The 15,370-nt window shown below is 47.7% G+C and overlaps 1 protein-coding gene across 5 annotated transcripts in view; it reads right to left on the reverse strand.

The window, feature by feature from the left end:
• The window catches only part of LOC147659476 (uncharacterized), a 203,716-nt gene extending 203,008 nt beyond the window's left edge, over nucleotides 1-708 (reverse strand). For 4 of the 5 annotated variants that reach the window (XR_015307232.1, XM_086951727.1, XM_086951726.1 and 1 more), the window contains exon 1: nucleotides 410-688. The gene's annotated coding sequence lies outside the window, so the exon portion shown is untranslated. Of the gene's footprint in view, nucleotides 1-409 lie in introns of all 5 variants that reach the window. The other variant, XM_086951725.1, reaches the window with a different exon arrangement.
• Nucleotides 709-15,370: the final 14,662 nt, after the last annotated feature.

Here is a 15,370-nt window from a genome sequence, read left to right on the forward strand (position 1 = left end):
AAAATGTGCTCAAATGTACTCATGATAGACCTGATAAACATATGTAAGGGCTTAAGATCTGATATCACTTCTTGTGATGCCACTTCCTGTGATGTCACACGCTGTGATGTCACACGCGCCGCGATGGCACGCGCCCTGATGTGATGCCCCTTGCATACTGAATACTTAGGTTAGTCCCTCCCTTCTGTTTTTAGGACTTGTTTACCGGAATGTACATGTTTGCAACTAATTGAATTTGAGGTAAACCAGAATGTATTAATTGTTATTGGAATCGATAGAACAGAAACAGTGTCCGGCATGATATGGAGTCATCCGATAAGCTTTCAAAATACCTATTTCGAAGTCTTTCTCTGATCAAACACAGGAGCCGAGCGCTCACGCAAGTGTCGTACCTGAGCTGAGTACAGACCTGTTAAATATGTTTCCGTGCTCCAATCTGTAAATTTCGAAGTTCAAGTTGCAATAGGTACAGAGGTCGCAAATTAGGGACGGCGAAAACACAGCTTCTGCTGGTGAAAAGTAAGAGGAGTTTCGGTCGGCTGCAGGTTCCCCTTGTCGCACGGTTGGCACAGAGATTTTGTCTCGTCTCTAGCCTTCAGGTCACAGTTGGCGCTTACGTATCTGTGGCGTCGCCTTTTGTAAAATTAAGGTGGAAAGCCCCGGGTTTCGATTCTGCATCAACTACCGAGCCCCGTTTCCGGCTTTTACTGAGGGCGTGTCCCGCTTGTTACTTTACCTGTGCAATAGGGGTGGGGTCTCCGAGAGTGGCACAGGCGCAAAGGCGTGGATATAAAAGAATAACATATTCTATTCACCATCCTGGTAACTGCATATAAAATAATGCACAACTTAAATGAAAAATAAATTCAATTTCAACTAGTCAATGAGAAATTTCACATTATGAAACATCAATGCATAGTAGCTAGACAGACCCAAATTATATCCTGGTTGGTGTTGTGGAGAATAGTTTTTAGTGGTAAAAGAACCCATTCTGTGTCAGAAAGTACTGTGACTTTATAGTCATTACATTAAAAACTTACATTACACACGGTAGATAGGCTACTACAAAAAATCTGCTAAAAGATTTAGGTTTATGATTGATAACGTGCTTCCACGATATAGACTATAGTAATAAGCAGCCTGCACCTAGTGCATTTCTATAACTGTTCATTGTTATAGTATGTTATGTTGATTTGTATAGTACACTAATAACCTAAGAGGCTATCCAAGCTATTGTAGGTGTGTGGTTCCAAGGTGCTTGTATGGTGAGCTAGGTCTTCAGCTTCTTGCGGAACTTAAGAAGTGAGGAGGTGCCTCTAATGTGTTGAGGGAAGTTGTTCCATGTCTTCGGTGCGATGTAGGAGAATGAGTGACCACCAATTTTGCTTTTGCGTATGCGGGGAGTGTCAAATGAACACTCAAACAGACTTTTACGAAGAAAGAAGCTTATCAGAAACTGTGAGAAAGAATGTAGATTAGCACCCTCTCACATGAGTATGAATAAGCTTCACATAGTGCGAATACAGTGCAAGGGCTGAATCCTTAGAGCCAAATCCTCTCACTTCAGAGCACTCGTGAATTCTGCATAGAGCAGACCAAAGCAAATGTTCGAGGTTCTCGCACAAACTAGAAACCTCTCCACAACTTCAGTCTCGAGCCATCAGTGGCCTGCTAAAACAACTTTGTGGATTTCTTTGATAGAAAAGTCAGACATACATATCTCGCTACACACCAGTGAACCTCCAGAAACGGAGATTCTACAGTGCAAGGTCCTTTATTCGTGGTCATCTTTTCTCTCCCATTTCCGAACGAAACCTACAGCGAACAATCTCCAAAGTGAAACCCTTGAGCCACCTTCAGGATGCCATTCCCGGGTGTATCAGCTTGCACACGCCTACTCCCCCTAAGGATCAACACAGTCAACTCCTCTCTTCAACAGGGACTATTTCCAGAACGGCTAAAAGTGGATCAAGTCTATCCTGTCTTGAAAAACAATCTCTCGACCCAGGCTCCACACTTCCATTTTTAGTCAAAGTCATTAAAAGTTGTGTTACTTCCCAACTCACTTCACACATTCAATCAAACAGCTTCCTAGACTCTCTCCAATCAGGTTTCCACCCGAGCCACAGTACAGAAACTGCGATCCTACAAATAGTCGACAACTCTTTTAGAATCCTCGAATCTGGTAACTCCTGCCTCCTGGTCCTCCTGGACTTGTCCACTGCATTGGGCAAACCATCTGGACCTATTTCACACTTGTGAACAATGAATGGGCTATGGAGGCACAGTCCACAATTGGTTCTCCTCTTACCTAACCAACTGTCACGACTGCTCCACTCCTGATTGCATTTGCAGACGGGGCGGAGCAATCCATAAATAAAAGTTGATGGCACAGGCGGAAGAGCGCCACGCATTCAAGTTGTTGTGCGCGTCATCCATCCTATCTTTTCACTCACCTGCTTCCAGGTCACTGGACTTCACTTCCGGAGGCTCCTCACCACGTTCTTGAATGCCAGCTCTTGATCCTTGCTGTCGCCGTATCGGGGTGTCCATAATCCCACAGGCACTAGTCTCGCCGCTCCAGGAAAACCTGCAAGAAAAGAAGGAAACAAAATACCTACAAAGAATTTACATTATCTGCAAACAGACTGTAATGCTAAGTTGTACATTATTTACTTAATGGGTGATGTTACGTATCTGATTGACTTGTCCACAAAGTTCTGGAGATCTCATTTCCATGTGTACTTGTCTAGTGAAAAGATAGCTGCTTCTACCAGCATTAAATCCTCAGTGGGAGGGCGGAAATTAAATGGTAGTTAACCCTGATATAAATTTTGTATATATATATATATATATATATATATATATATATATATATATATATATATATATATATTACATTACCTACTGGCGATAGCCAGTAGGTATATATAGTTAGGATTGGTTTCCATAGGAAATCCGCAACATTCTATTGGGAATAACTTTGGCCCTGGTTGATGAATCTTTGCAAATTTCTCAAAGAAGATGGCTCGCTCCGCTCCGCTCCTTCCCTGAAAGTTTGGGGGGGATTCGTAAAGTGGGGGCTGAGAAAAAAGGGGGGTCCCAAAACGTGTTTTCCCCATGTTAATTTCCATAGGACCTTTAGACTCGGCTACAGCCCGAACGGCTGAACAGAATTATTTGAAATTTGGCAAAATGGAAGAGACTGGTTCGCAGATTACGCTTTTTTTTAAATGATGTAAATCCGTCCAGTATTTGCTGAGAAAATTGCATTTAAAAGCAATTATATATCTATAAGCGCGCACGCGTGCGCGCACTGTCCCCGCCTGCCTGCCTGAAATGGGGCCGCCGCGCTGCCTGCGGCGACCCGGAAGTGCTGGGGCCGGCCGGCCAATCCCAGCGCGGCCGGCTGGAAATGCCCGCCCCCGCCGCGAGGGGGAATAAGGAAGATGGCGGCACTGCGGCGGCCCGTTCTCTCCATGGGGGACTACGGCGGAAGTGCTGGGGCCGGCCGGCCAATCCCAGCGCGGCCGGCTGGAAATGCCCGCCCCCGCCGCGAGGGGGAAGAAGGAAGATGGCGGCACTGCGGCGGCCCGTTCTCTCCATGGGGGACTACAGCTTCGGCCTCCTGCCGACGGCTGACCTGCCTGGCGGCGGCGGCGGCAGATCAGCATATCCGCTATCCGCCTCGGGATCTGCCCTCTTTCCTGGTGGTGGCGGCATCTCCTCGCTCTTCCTGCCTGCGGCGGCTGCAGCGCAGCACCACCAGAACGGTGAGACGCCCATGCGGGACGAGCCGCTACTGAGCCACGAGAAACCTTACAAGACAGGGGACTATCGGCCGCCGCGGCCCCGCGGAGCTGGGTAAATCCGGGACAGAGCTTCAGTACCTGCCCGCCACCTCCCCTTAGAGCGGCGGCCCCGCCGATCTGCTGCTGTCCACTGAGGAGGGGGTCGACCCCCATCCCATGCTATGCCCTCGCCTCCCCGCATCCCCGGCATGGAATCTCCCTCTGGAGCCGCACAGTCCGGCGCCTGCCGCAGGATCCTCCATAGGCTATTCGCCGCCTCCGCTGCCAGGCTTCGGAACTCCCTGGTCTGTGCAGACCTCCTCGCCATCACCGATGCAGCACCCCGGGAATGGCGGAGGTCCACTGCTGCAGGAGTCGGAGGACGCCTACTACCCACCGCCCTCCTCCTCAGCCGGACTGAGCCTTCTTCCAGAGCTTCCCGCACAGCGCCCTGCAGGCCCTGGCTGGCTTCAGGGGACTCTTCTCCGGACCGCAGATGAGTGTTCCACCGCCGCAGAACCGGCGCTCCCCGGCTAGTCCACAGCTGCAGGAGCAACAGCACCAGGCTGCGGCCGCCTTTCTGCAGCAGCAGCAGAACAACTACAACCAGCAGCAGGTGAGTAACTGTGGAAAGTGGGTGGCATAAGATGTTGTGGTGAATACAGCCACCAGCATGTGAAGGGCAACTAGAACGATGAGCTACGTTAGTGGGTGGAGGCGAAGGGATAATCCGGTTCTGTAGGGCAATTACAGCAGGGATCTGCGAGGCCCAGAACCAGCTGAGGTGTGAGTTATGGGGGTTGTTGTAGGCGAGGGAATGGCATCTGTTAGACTATGGATATAGCCTGGGGATGCATGCACCCCAAAACACGCACACACTGAGGGTCAGCAGCTTCAGACTGTCAGTTCTAGATATTTTCTCCTACACTTGTATTTTAGTTGCCTTACTCTCCTATATTGTAATGAGGCTACAACTACATAGGCCACCTCTAGTTCGCTATCTATGCCTTTGCTATTGAAGTTTGGTATCTTGAAGTTGTGTCTGGGGTTTAACTGTCCCATGTAATATGTAATGCAAAATAGTTTTGCATGAACGTCTCTAATGTGTGTCTGTAAGTACCATGTCTTCTCATTTTTTTAACCCATGTGCTTGTTCAAGAGTCCCTTCTCCCCTGTCTCTGAGGCAAACATCCTGCCAGGATGTTCTCTTTCCCTAGATCTCCCAGCCGCCCCCGTTTGACCCAGAAATTTAGCTCCCCTTTTCACAGCGGTTTGAGGGATCTTGATTTGGTTTTTTTTGTGGTTTTTTTTTGAGGGGGGGTGTTTCTGCTGAAGGGTTACCCAGGCTGCCCTTTCACCACTACTTTCAGGCGGTTTGTCAAGTGGGGCAATATCTAGTTCAAGTGTGTGCAATTGTACCCTCAATGAGCACTCCATCATCCTCTGGTGCGTGAGGTGCATCATCAGAGCTGTGTGAATAAAAACTGAGTCAGCCCCGTGCGTGAGGTGCATCATCAGAGCTGTGTGAATAATAACTGCGTCAGCCCCGTACATGAGGTGCATCATCAGAGCTGTGTGAATAATAACTGCGTCAGGACCGTACGTGAGGTGCATCATCAGAGCTGTGTGAATAATAACAGCTGTGAGCCCGTGTGTGAGGTGCATCATCAGAGCTGTGTGAATAATAACTGCGTCAGCCCCGTACGTGTGGTGCACCATCAGAGCTGTGTGAATAATAACTGCGTCAGCCCCGTACGTGAGTTGCATCATCAGAGCTGGGTGAATAATAACAGCTGTGAGACCGTGCGTGAGGTGCATCATCAGAGCTGTGTGAATAATAACAGCTGTGAGCCCGTGCGTGAGGTGCATCATCAGAGCTGTGTGAATAATAACTGCGTCAGCCCCGTACATGAGGTGCATCATCAGAGCTGTGTGAATAATAACTGCGTCAGCCCCGTACGTGAGGTGCATCATCAGAGCTGTATGAATAATAACAGCTGTGAGCCCGTGCGTGAGGTGCATCATCAGAGCTGTGTGAATAATAACTGTCAGCCCCGTACATGAGGTGCATCATCAGAGCTGTGTGAATAATAACTCCGTCAGCCCCGTACGTGAGGTGCATCATCAGAGCTGTGTGAATAATAACAGCTGACTTTGCAGGGCTCCCGTGATGGGAGGGAGCCCTGCCACCTGTAAGAGAAGCGTCATCTGCCCAGCTGACTGCTCAGCTCGTTTTGGTCCCCACCTGCCTGCCTAAAATCGGGCCGCCGCGCTGTCCGCGGTGACCCGGAAGTGCTGGGGCCGGCTGGCCAATCCCAGCGCGGCCGGCCGGCAATGCCCGCCCCCACCCTTCATCATGACTCGGCTCGGTCAGCACGTCATGTCAGCCCAGGGAGGTCCGGTGCCTGCCGCGGAGGGAGCGCTGGCCGCCTCCCTCTGGTGCTGTCAGTGGAGCGCGGTCACAGCACTTTCCCTCAAACTGAGGGAGGAGACAGGCAGAGACCGCGCGGGAGGCGAGAGCCTGCCGGCGGGCTTTCTGTCCTTTTCTTCAGCTGCCTGCGCACCGAGAGAGGACGGGCCGTTGGCCGGCTCAGTCCCTGGCTACACCCGCGCTACTACCACAGTGTGGCTACATTCCATACCCCAGCGAACGTTGAGGTACTGCTCGTTATTCTCTGTACCTGAGGTGAGCAAGTGGCAAGCAAACTGCAGTTTTTTTAAAAAGATTATGTAGCCCACTACAATAACTGACCACTAAAATTTACAGAAAGATTCTTTTGTTTACAGTGGCACAGCACACACTATAAATGACTGGTACAGACACGAGTCCTCGTTTTGTATAACAGTACGAACAGTTTAGAACAGGACTAGGTGCTTCAGTTTCTGGTGCTTTGCTTTCCAGCAGTTTTAACATCTTCTTAGTATGTCTTGTTGCTCAAATGGGTTTAACTGCTCCTATTTATATGTTTTCCTGTTTTTCATTGCTTGATTTTGGTTGCGACAAAGTGTCCCTCATATTTGTTGAAATGTCACTCATAATTACGGTGAATTTATGAAAATGCCACACACAGCAATCTGAAACCTTGCCAGCTATGGTTTTCAGCCACTACTGTGCTTAAATAACCATCATGCATTCACCAGCCATCCATCCATGTTCCAGCCAACAATCATGCATCCATCCAACACCCACCCACCCTCCCACCCACCATTCATGCACCACATCCATCCACCCACCCATCCATCCATCCTGCATCCATCCATCATTCATGCATCCATTCACCCATCTATCATGCATGCATCCATCCATGCATCCACCCAACAATCATTCATGCATCATGCATCCAACCATCGTTCATGCATCAAAAATCGGATCCCTAGGGCTGCTCAGGTGGTCCCACAAGGATAGTAACATATTTAAACGTTATCCGCTAACAGAATTAGCATTTTCAAAACCTTGCAAATTCACTGAAAAAAACATAGGTTTCTGCCCTTACATATCTATATATTAGCATTTAAAAAACCAATGAAATTCACTGAAAAAACCATAGGTTATACACTATATATAGTTAGGAATTAGCCTTTAAAAAACCAATGAAATTCACTAAAAAAAACCATAGGTTTTAGGCCTTATATAGTTAGGAATTAACATATAAAAAACCATTGAAATTCCTCCTATATAGTTAGCTGGACATTTTATTGACATAAAACCCAATGAAATTCCATATATAGTTAGTTGCAATAACTATATATCGCGCACCCGCAATCCACTGCTGATGATGTCACATATTACATCATTCATGACATGGTCAGTGACATCACTGATGACATCACTGATGACATCTCAAATGACATCACTGATGACATAACTGATGACATCTCAAATGACATCACTGATGACATCATGACACACCAATACCAGTTACTACTTTTACTCATTAAGCTTTATTCGGTTTTGTTTCAACCATAAAAGCGTACAAAATATAAAAAACACAGTCATAATTTAACAAACAACATACATTTTTAAAAGCAACAAAATTTCGTTAGGTCCAGTAAAATATGCTGATCCAGTTGTTGTTAGTGACTAAGAAGTTTACACGGTAAGCACCCGCCTAGTATTGACAGTTGTTATATGGCGAGAAAGGGTTGAATTGAGGTAGCTTGCTATGCTTCAAAATACATTGCGGATAAAAATTAAGAGATGGGAAAATGTGCTCATTTGATGGGCAGAATCTATAACCCTGCTTAATGTTGTGATCGACATTTTGTTCCCGGGAGGGGATAAATGATTCACTTGGATAGAAGTCATGTAGGTCCCAAGTTTTTATAGGACCGTCACCTTCCTGGGGCTGCCAAGACTGGAGATATGGGACAACTAGTCTACTTCTGAATCTGATTAAAACCAGATCCCCACCAATATCTTTACGAAGGGGACCCAACCATCCCACTCTCCTCACGCTGACTATCCTGCCATCAAGATTGTGGGGTAGGGGTCTGTGCTTTGATAGCCAGAACTTAACTTTGTTTAGCAAATCAGTCGATCTCTCAGATTTACCATGTTTCAGGGGAGGAACCCCCGATAGAATGGACACGAATGGAGCGGCCACTGGGGGAAGATTGATACGAAGAGTCTTAGTACTTTTTAATCTAGGCTCAACAATACGTTCTGAGGCAGGTATAGATGGAGCTTTAGGGACAGGGACAGATGGATACACAGTAGTGGAGACAGTTTCAGGTGATTGGGCAACCGGGTTTTGCGTAGTTTGTTTGGGCAACTCAGGAAGACCAACCTGTGGTAAACACTTAGAAGTTACTGTGTTTGCCTGGTTAAGTTTGACAGTTTCCTCAATCCCCGTCAGTCTGTCCCCCAAGGTGTTGATTTTGTCGATCAAAGGGTGGATAATAGTTTTGATCAACTGTTCAATCATGGTCAGTAAGACCAATTGGGGAGAGGATGCAGGGTCATCTACTTTTTTGCCCAGATCAGGAGTTAACACCTCCATGATAACAGGCGGGTTAAAATCTGATGATGCCCTTTGCAGTTTAGATGTTTTGTTTGGGGACCCACTTTCTCCAACCCCGTCATGTTTCCTTTTACCAGATGTAACCATAACGGGGGTAGTGCTTTTTGCTATTACTTTTATGGGTGTCAGAAGAAGCCCCTGTGTGCTGCCAATGTCGGCTAGCGAGCTGACGTTAGCTACCAGATGGGGTGAGGTAACTAAGGTATACCTGATATTGCACATACTATTTAGATCGTCTAGCCAGGAAGGATTGGACGCTGTATTAGACGTTTCAGAAGGGGGATCCATACTGATAGGGGAATGTGTAGGGTGAACAATGCAAGAATAACAAGACAAACTGCTGTACTATTTGTTCAATCGTACTACCATGACAATACCATGACCGTCTTGTGTCTTGGGGCTTAGGTTCAACCAGGGGGATATAGTAAGTAACAACTCCCTTATGGGTATGAGTAACAGTATCAGGCCAGTTGTGATAGTCAGTGGAGTGGACAATAAGTGGGATTACCTCCTCGTCGAAGGCCAAGTGGGGTGGCCCGTCCCGGCCTCCTCGTGCCTATGAGGGCCACAGAGGGCCCGCCCTTTGCCCGGGCTTAGCCCGGCGCGGTCCCGCGCGCGTCCTGCGACGCGGATGGAGTGTCCAGTTAAAGTAGCGCCTCCGGGCGCGCTGTGGCCGGAAACCGGACGTAGGAAGTGGGCGCAAAGCACCCTGGGAGCTGTAGTCTCAAGCCGCGAGGTGGAAAGCGGCGGCGGCGAGACTACAGCGTCAGGAGCCCAGGAGCAAGAGAACCAGCGTCTGCCCACAGGTATGAAGCCCTCCAAGTGCAATATCAGCCCCCGCTCCACCGAGGGAGCGTCCAGTTAAAGTAGCGCCTCCGGGCGCGCTGTGGCCGGAAACCGGAAGTAGGAAGTGGGCGCAAAGCACCCTGGGAAATGTAGTCTCAAGCCGTGAGGTGGAAAGCGGCGGCGGCGAGACTACAGCGTCAGGAGCCCAAGAGCAAGAGAACCAGCGTCTGCCCACAGGTAGGAAGCCCTCCAAGTGCAATATCAGCCCCCGCTCCACCGAGGGAGCGTCCAGTTAAAGTAGCGCCTCCGGGCGCGCTGTGGCCGGAAACCGGAAGTAGGAAGTGGGCGCAAAGCACCCTGGGAGCTGTAGTCTCAAGCCGCGAGGTGGAAAGCGGCGGCGGCGAGACTACAGCGTCAGGAGCCCAGGAGCAAGAGAACCAGCGTCTGCCCACAGGTAGGAAGCCCTCCAAGTGCAATATCAGCCCCCGCTCCACCGAGGGAGCGTCCAGTTAAAGTAGCGCCTCCGGGCGCGCTGTGGCCGGAAACCGGAAGTAGGAAGTGGGCGCAAAGCACCCTGGGAAATGTAGTCTCAAGCCGCGAGGTGGAAAGCGGCGGCGGCGAGACTACAGCGTCAGGAGCCCAAGAGCAAGAGAACCAGCGTCTGCCCACAGGTAGGAAGCCCTCCAAGTGCAATATCAGCCCCCGCTCCACCGAGGGAGCGTCCAGTTAAAGTAGCGCCTCCGGGCGCGCTGTGGCCGGAAACCGGAAGTAGGAAGTGGGCGCAAAGCACCCTGGGAGCTGTAGTCTCAAGCCGCGAGGTGGAAAGCGGCGGCGGCGAGACTACAGCGTCAGGAGCCCAGGAGCAAGAGAACCAGCGTCTGCCCACAGGTAGGAAGCCCTCCAAGTGCAATATCAGCCCCCGCTCCACCGAGGGAGCGTCCAGTTAAAGTAGCGCCTCCGGGCGGGCTGTGGCCGGAAACCGGAAGTAGGAAGTGGGCGCAAAGCACCCTGGGAAATGTAGTCTCAAGCCGCGAGGTGGAAAGCGGCGGTTGCGAGACTACAGCGTCAGGAGCCCAAGAGCAAGAGAACCAGCGTCTGCCCACAGGTAGGAAGCCCTCCAAGTGCAATATCAGCCCCCGCTCCACCGAGGGAGCGTCCAGTTAAAGTAGCGCCTCCGGGCGGGCTGTGGCCGGAAACCGGAAGTAGGAAGTGGGCGCAAAGCACCCTGGGAAATGTAGTCTCAAGCCGCGAGGTGGAAAGCGGCGGCGGCGAGACTACAGCGTCAGGAGCCCAGGAGCAAGAGAACCAGCGTCTGCCCACAGGTAGGAAGCCCTCCAAGTGCAATATCAGCCCCCCAGTTACTACATATGCACTCACTGATTCCTACGTCTACGCACACATTCACTCATTCACCCATACAATCACTCGTACATACAGTCACTCATTATTACAACACTGTCATATGCACTCATACAGCTATGCAGACACTCACACACTGCCACTCATCCATGGAGTTACTCACACACCTAGTCAGTCCTGTAAAGAATCAATCACACTTCGATTTCCTCATCTATACAGTTAAACACAGAACACCTTACTTTTTCAAACATATACTAACACATACTTACTCTCTTATACAATTACTGATACAAGTACACATTGATCTGCACAGAGTCACTCGCCTCCCAGCCAGTTACACACACACTCAGTCTTCCATACAAATACTTGGGCAACCAATCAATAAGCTATATAGCCACTCATATAGCTTCTGATCAACACATGCAGCAGCTCGCACAACAACAGACATATTGATGCACACTTTCAGACAGTTTAGTTATTAACCCATGCATTCAGTAAGACACATTCATTCACTCGCTCAGTCAGTCACGCACCTACTAAATCCTTCATCCAGACACTTATACATCCACTCATTCTTCAATATGTAAAACATATTTAAACTTTACAGAAACACACAGTCACTGGATGATGTCATCAGTGATGTCATCAGTGATGTCACTGACCTTGTCATGAATGATGTAATATGTGACATCATCAGCAGTGGATTGCGGGTGCGCGATATATAGTTATTGCAACTAGCTATATATGGAATTTCATTGGGTTTTATGTCAATAAAATGTCCAGCTAACTATATAGGAGGAATTTCAATGGTTTTTTATATGTTAATTCCTAACTATATAAGGCCTAAAACCTATGGTTTTTTAGTGAATATATATATATATATATATATATATATATACACAAAGATATATATACATATATATATATATATATATATATATATATATATATATACACAAAGATATATATACATATATATATATATATGTATATATATTACATTTATATATATATTTTTATATATATATATATATATATATATGAACAACATTATCACAGAATTACAGTCTATCCCATTTAAACCTTATACATATATTCTTTTCTTTCGATGTAGACAACCTGTAGGAATTATCCGAAGCTTACCCATCCTCCATAAGTTCGTCTTGCACAGGATTTTTCTCTTCCCTTGTTTTCCCCTCTTCCCCCATTGCACCATTCTTTGTTTTGACATTGTTGGGCATTTTGGTGGGTGAAGGAAGTTGGGACTTGGCATCAGGACTTACATCTCGCCCGTGATGAAATTCCAGGTGAGAGTTACACCATCCACTCCCATATTATGAAAATGGGCAACTCGTTCTCGAGACCATTCAATTTACATCAAGGGGTCCCTCAAGGCTGGATCCTCCTACCAACCCTCTTCAACCTGTACCTAGAACCACTATGTGTGATTCTCAGAAACGCTTGGATTCTCTTCCACCTCTACACTGATGATACTTACATGAAAAATTCTTCCCCTGAAGACCATGCCCTCCTTTCAATCACACTCCTCAAGATTCAAAACTGGATGTCTAACCATCATCTAAAACTCAACCCAACTAAACAAACATTTCTTTTGATCTCACCTCAAAAAGCAAAAACCCTGGTAGAGGAAGATAAGCAAAAAACTGAGGGTAGAGGTTATTTGGATTCGCACTCAACAAATGAATAATGAGTCTAAATGTCAAATAGTGCACGAAATCAGGGAGTTCTTCCCTCTATGCTCTCCAAAAATAGGAACAAGTCCTACAGCAACATTCAATACAATAAGTTTCAGCACCATAAAAGATGACATAAGCGTGTCACATCAAAATTAAAAAACAATTGGCGCATAAAGAAACGTCCAGATCCAGGATGTATATTTCTTGGCGAAGTTTCTCTTTATTTTTCATAAAAGGATTTTTTCTTTAATGTTCCATAAATAAATGATCATAGCCAACGCGTTTCGTCTCCCAAGAGACTGCTTCAGGGCTTCAAGGTATGGCATACAATATCTTCTTCAGATGGTCATACAATTTCAAATTCAGTGTTCATAAAGTTTCTATGAATATCAAAGACTCAACAGTGGCATAATAACCACCCGCATGTGTGCTCAGCCTTAACTTTTCTTCGAAGAAAAGTTAATGCTGAGCACACATGAGGGTGGTTATAATGCCACTGTTGAGTCTTTGATATATATATTTTTTTATTAATTGGTTTATCAAGTTTCAGAAATCCAGACAAGGAACAATCCCCAGCAACCATCAATCCCCCCCACCCGCCCACACCCTATGTCTACCATGGAGGGAAATTTGCCCACTATTTTTGCAGCAATACCGCCACATATCGTCACCAATTGGCATTTCCAAGTCTCTCTGCCAGGCCAGGCGCACCGCTGTGTACTGCGTCTCTCTATGGGATAGGGCTATTCTGTATAATTTAGTTACTAGTTTCCCCGGATCTTCAGATTTTAAGACAAAAGTTAATTTGGGGACCTCCTGGGGTTCCGCAAGGTCTTCTCCCAGTTGCTCTAGAAGGGCTCTTCGCACCCTATGGAAATGAAAGCGTTGCAGCAGAGTTTCAGTACCCTCAGTGCCCCGTACTTGCTCCCATGTCTTAGACCTCTCCTCCTGAAATAGGTCTCCTGCTTTGACAATATTGAGCGCGTGAAATGCCCCAATCACTCCCCTATCTCTGCAGGGGGACAACCAGTGAGCCCATTCCGCCGGCATACACGGTGTGTATAACAGTGCCCCGCCCTGGTGCTGCAATAGACTATGCCACGCGTGGTTGGTAGATGCTATGTAGTCTAGTATGCCCGTTCTGCGGTCCACCACCTGAAATATTGTTACAGGTAAAGGTAGCGGGTCCGCAAACAATTTTTCCATTCTCAGATGTGGGCTATTCGGGCTACCATGTACCCATGCATGCAGGAGCGCCCCCTGCCCTACTCTGTAATATAGTTCTAAATCCAGAGCTCCCAGGCCTCCCATCCTATATGGTAGTGTAAGTCTGCTTCATTTCACCCGTGGTAGTTAGCCCGCCCAAGCAAGTCTGACCATCAGTCGATTCAATCTCTGAAAGAACGCACAGGGCAACACTATGGGAAGGTTGGTAAAAAGAAATAACATCCTCGGTAGCACTACCATCTTCATAACTGAGATGCGACCCAGCAGGGACAGGGGCAGCTTACACCACGCTTCCACGTCATCCTCCAATTTGCTAACAGCCACACCGTAATTCTCTCTAAACACCTGATCAGAGTGTGTATGCAATTGTATACCCAGATACCTAATGGACTCCGTTGTCCACTGCAGCCGATACTCCACTTCGAACTCCTGCGTGACTGGGGTCAATGGAAAAACCGGGGACTTCGTCCAATTAACTCAGAGACCAGATAGCGCACCGAAATGCACAACTTCACGCAGGACAGCCCCAAGGTTATGTTCAGGCTCGCGAACATACAATAGCGTGGCGTCCGCGTACATGGAGACTATAATCTTATAAGAAGGGAAACCAATACCTTCCTGCCCATGGTATTCTCGCAGAGCGCAGGCCAAAGGCTCCTCCACTAAGGCGTACAGTAGGGGAGACAGTGGACACCCCTGACTGGTCCCTCTGCCTATAGGGAAGGGGTCAGTAACCAGGTCACCAAGGCGGATCCTCGACGTTGGTCTGTCGTACAGGGTTCCAATCATTTGCAAAAACGGCGCCCCTAGCCCCATCCTAGTTAAAACATGTCTCATGAAGGGCCATTCCACCGAATCAAAAGCCTTCTCCATATCGAGAAACACTGCCACCGCCTTTACGTCCTGCCTAACATGTTGCATCACGCCGAAAATCGTTCTTATGTTGTATGTAAGATTCCTCGCCGGGATAAATCCCGCCTGTTCCGGTGCTACCAGCAACGGGGCGAGGAGGGCCAATCGGGTCGCCAGCACCTTGGCATATAACTTAGTGTCAATGTTCAGTAGGGAGAGGGGCCTGTACGAGCTGCACTCGTCTAGTGCCTTGCCCGGCTTAAGGATTGCCACTAGAATGGCCTCCCTCATCGATTGTTTATTTTTCGAAAACAAAGGTCCTAAACTTAAAACAATATTTCATATTAATGTTATATAGACCACAATAGGCTGCTATATACCTTTCCTTTGCCCAGCCGGGCAAGGAATTTGCATTAGAACGAATCAAGTGTTTAGAACTTAGAATACATTTTAGCAGCAAACATTTTTGTTGCAGTAAAGCACAATCCTGTACCGTACTAAAAGGTAGGAAGAAATGGGGAAAAAAAAGTATAGTCAAAAAGAAAGTTTCTTCAGGCAAAGAAAGTGAGCAGACTGGGCACTGTTTTGCATCAAAGTTGTCAGTATTTCCCAGAGTAGCACATACAAACAATAGTAT

This window comes from Lissotriton vulgaris, unplaced genomic scaffold (genome assembly GCF_964263255.1).
Source record: "Lissotriton vulgaris unplaced genomic scaffold, aLisVul1.2 SCAFFOLD_1201, whole genome shotgun sequence".
Taxonomy (NCBI): Eukaryota; Metazoa; Chordata; class Amphibia; order Caudata; family Salamandridae; genus Lissotriton; species Lissotriton vulgaris.